General features: G+C 42.2%; 1 non-coding gene across 1 annotated transcript; it reads left to right on the forward strand.

Annotated features, from left to right (window-relative positions):
- The first annotated feature begins 3,728 nt into the window (after positions 1 to 3,728).
- Positions 3,729 to 3,835, forward strand: LOC128289869 (small nucleolar RNA R71). Its single transcript, XR_008279511.1, has one exon. It is a non-coding gene; the product is annotated as a small nucleolar RNA R71 (small nucleolar RNA).
- Positions 3,836 to 4,183: the final 348 nt, after the last annotated feature.

The raw sequence follows: 4,183 nt of genomic DNA on the forward strand, positions 1-4,183 counted from the left end.
GGCGAATGGCGAAAGCAATGAAGTATGCCAAGTCAGTCACGTGTGCATTCGCCATACACCATAAATAGTAGGCTTCATGGGTGTTGACGACGCTGCCGGTCAAGGTGTGTGCCAATATGGCATAGAGATATCGTAGGGAAGGGGGGAGAGCTGAGGCCTTCGAGTGGATGGGGTCGTAGGTGGAAGAGAGTGGTGCCAAAGCCTTCCAGCACAAGGAAGGAGAAATGTGGATATTGCGTGGTAGGGCATTCATGTCCTCCTCCTCCATAAACTCATCAGTATAAAGTCCCAGAACGACTCCAAACTCTGGGACACTCATCGCGTGAACTAGACCGCCTAATCGGAATTGAATGGTGCCTGGGTCGTCATTGTTCGTCATCACCACCTGTAAATGAAAAGTAGATCATAATTCTAAAGTTAGCTCTAAATAAGTGGGCTCGGTAATAGCGAAGAACCATTCCCATAGGTCTGTGGACAAGAGGGCACGGATGGCATCAGCTACCTAAACTTGCTCTATGGCAGCCCAGTCAATGCAGCAACCTGTAGTGAAGGGTCACGTGCGTAGTATATAAAATAGCTCCTCCTGTGAAGCTTACGAAAACTCAAGGAATGGGTGTCGGACTTCGGCTGTAGCATGTACCGAGGAAGAACTCGATCCCCTACGTCTCTTTGAGGATGGGACCGCGGCCTTCTTGCCTCTCAATGACGACACAATGTTCCTGAAAATGCATGAGCATTGATAGAATCCAAGATACAGCAGTAGTTAAGCAAGAGGCCTAAAATTAGTATATCTATTTAGTAGCTTAAACAATTCAAATATAGAAAATTCTAAAGCAAATTCTTAACTTGTCTAAAACATATTTGTAATAGTAACAATATCTATGTAAAGCATGTGTAATACTAATGTAGCAACACAAATTGGAAAAATAAGGTTGAAAAAGTTAACCAAATGCTGTTGTAGGGCGGTGCACGGGCGTGTTGGTGGCGAGCACGGGCGTGTGACATGGGGATATAGCCATGTGGTGGAAAAACGGAGGGTATAGAGAGGGAAAAGTGGGGATTAATGCAAGGGGACTAGATTTGAGGGTGGTTTGGGGGTTGGGGAAGTGAGAATCTGGGGAATGGTGGCCGGAGTAGGGATTAGGGAATGGGGAAGGGTAGATTTTGGCTAGGGTTTTGAAAAGGGGAAGAAGATGAACAGCGGTTTGCTTATATAGGGGAGGTTCACATGGCCTAGGCCACGCCAGTGTACTTTGAGTGTGAGCCCGTGCTTTTTTGAATTTTGGGAGTTAGGTCGTGTCTGGCTACTATCCCACGCCCGTGTGTCTTGAGTGTGTGTCAAACACGGCCATGTCGCACGGCCGTGCCTAGCTTTGTTCGCTTCTCCCACGCCTTGTGTTATTGTAGCACGCCCGTGTATTATTGTACACGACTGAATGGCACGAGCGTGTCTCACGCCTATGTCGAAGAAACAGAATTGAGCATTGTCCATGGCACATCCATGGTTTTCCATCCCCACACCCGTGGTCTCCTATCAAGTTCACCCACAGCCATGTCGCACGGCCGTGTCTCTTCCCCTGTTTGGCCATGGCTTTAGGGACGCCCGTGTGCCTGGCAGTGTGTGCTAAAAAACTTTGCAATTAAAAGATTAAGTTAATGATTCAAAGTGTTAGAAATTAAAAATATGTTAGTACTCGGGTTGCCTCTCGAAAAGTGCTTATTTATAGTCTAAGCTTGACTTACCATTCCGTTGAATGATCATGGTGGTTTGAGGAGTTCATACTCCTCATTCCTGCTATTACCCTTGACAAAATAAGGTTTGAGACGGGTATTGTTTACCTTAAAAGTGCCGAACTTGGGGTGACTTACCTCAACTGTACCAAATGGGAAAATACTGAGTATCGTAAGAGGGATTTCCTCATTTGGTGTGGTAGTGACAATGTGGGGATCTGCGGCATCTAGTAAGACTTTATCGGCAACCTTAAGTTGATTAGGGGCTTGTTTTGGCGTAGTTTCGATTTATCATGTGTTCTCGGTTTGTGTGCTCACCATTCATCTAGCTCCTCTATTTGAAGCCTTCGTTCTTCATGGGTGTCTTTGTTCGCTACTTGATAATAGTGCACTGTCTCCGTTGTCTTGGTTCGAGGAGGTTCCTGCAAGAACGATTGAATATTAGTTTTGTCATCGACAAGTTTCATAGCATTATCTTGAGTCTTAGAGGTTTTGACTGAGTCACGTGCTTGGAGTGTTACTGCGTCGTCTACTGCATGAAGTATTAGCTCTCCTGTGCTTACATTAATAATGGTTCTGGCAGTTGCTAAAAAGGGTCGTCCTAAAATTAAAGGTACCTCATTATCCTCATCCATATCTAAGACGACAATGTCTACTGTGTAAATAAATTTATCAATTTTAATGAGAACATCTTCAATAATACCCTTAGGAAATCTACTGTTGTGTCAGCCAATTGTATGCTCATCCTAGTTTATTTGGGTTTACCGAGACCTAGTCATTTAAACATTTTATACGGCATAACATTTATACTTGCCCCTAGATCAGCTAAAGCATTATTCACAGATAGACTACCAATTAAGCAAGGAATTGTAAAACTCCCTGGATCTTTCAATTTGTTAGGTAGCTTATTCTTTAGAATAGCTGAGCAGACTGCATTGAGCTCCACATGAGATGTAGCATCTAATTTTCTTTTCTTTCTCAGTAGTTCCTTTAAGAATTTTGCTGAGTTGGGCATCCGCGACAGAACTTCAATAAAGGGTAAGTTAATATGTAATTTCTTTAAGAGTTTGACAAACTTGCCGAATTGTTCTTTTGTTCTGTCTTTCATTATCACTATAGAATATGGCACACGAGGTTCATAATTCGTACTTACCTGTTTAGGATCATCATCGTTTACCTCTTCTCGACCTTTGTTCATCGCATTGTCTTGCTGTAATTCTGGCTCTGGTACAATAAATCCTTCCTTATTTTGAGTACTAATTGCATTGAGGTGTTCCCTCAGATTAGGTTCAGTATTACTTGGTAAGCTACCTTGTGGTCGTTCGAAGATTAGTTTGGATAGCTGACCTATCTGAGTTTCGAGTCCTTAGATCGATGCTTGTTGATTCTTAAGTGCTGTCTCGGTATTTGGGAAACGAGTTTCTGACACCAAGATGAATTTAGAAAGTATCTCTTCAAGGTTTGGTTTCTTCTCTTGTTGGTAAGGTGGTTGTTGAAAACCCTGAGGATTTTTTGGCTTTTGATTCCCTTGACCACCCCAGGAGAAATTTGGGTGGTTCCTCTAACCTACATTATAAGTATTACTGTATGGGTTATTTTGAGATTGGAAGTTATTTTTACCCATATGGTTGACTTATTATTCTTCAATTGTAGGATTGAAGGATTGGTATTCTGTATGCACACCTCCGCCACTTGAGTCACACCTCATTACTGGATGTACCTGCGTAGAACCAAGTAAACCGTCAATCTTTTTATTGAGAAGTTCTACCTGATTAGATAGCATGGTGACTGAATCGATGTTATAAATACCGGTTGTTTTCGTTGGCTTTGTCCTCATAACTTGCCACTGATAGTTATTCAGTGACATCTCCTCTGTAAATTCATAGGCATCTTCCAGTGTTTTATTGTTGATGGTTCCGCTAGCAGCTGCGTCAACCATTTGCCGAGTTGAGGGATTCAAACCATTGTAGAATGTTTGTATTTGAAGACAAAGCGGTAACCCATGGTGAGGGCACCTTCTCAGTAAGTCCTTGTATCTCTCCCATGCATCGTAAAGTGTTTCTAAATCCATCTGCACAAAGGAAGAGATATCATTACGTAATTTAGCCGTTTTAGTCGGCAGAAAATATTTTAGTAAAAATTTCTAAGTCATTTGCTCCCAAGTAGTGATAGACCCTCATGGTAACGAGTTCAACTACTGTTTAGCTTTGTTTCTCAGTGAAAATGGAAACAATCGAAGACGTGTGGCATCATCAGAAATGCCATTGATTTTAAATGTATCCCAAAATTCCAGAAAGTTCGCTAAGTGAGCGTTGGGATCTTCATCCTGCAAACCATCAAACTGAACAAATTGCTGTATCATCTGAATAGTGTTAGGTTTTAGTTCAAAAGTATTTGTAGCTACAGCAGGTCTAACTATGCTAGATTCAGTTCCTGTTAAAGAAGGTTTAGC

This window comes from Gossypium arboreum, chromosome 2 (genome assembly GCF_025698485.1).
Source record: "Gossypium arboreum isolate Shixiya-1 chromosome 2, ASM2569848v2, whole genome shotgun sequence".
NCBI classification, from domain to species: domain Eukaryota; kingdom Viridiplantae; phylum Streptophyta; class Magnoliopsida; order Malvales; family Malvaceae; genus Gossypium; species Gossypium arboreum.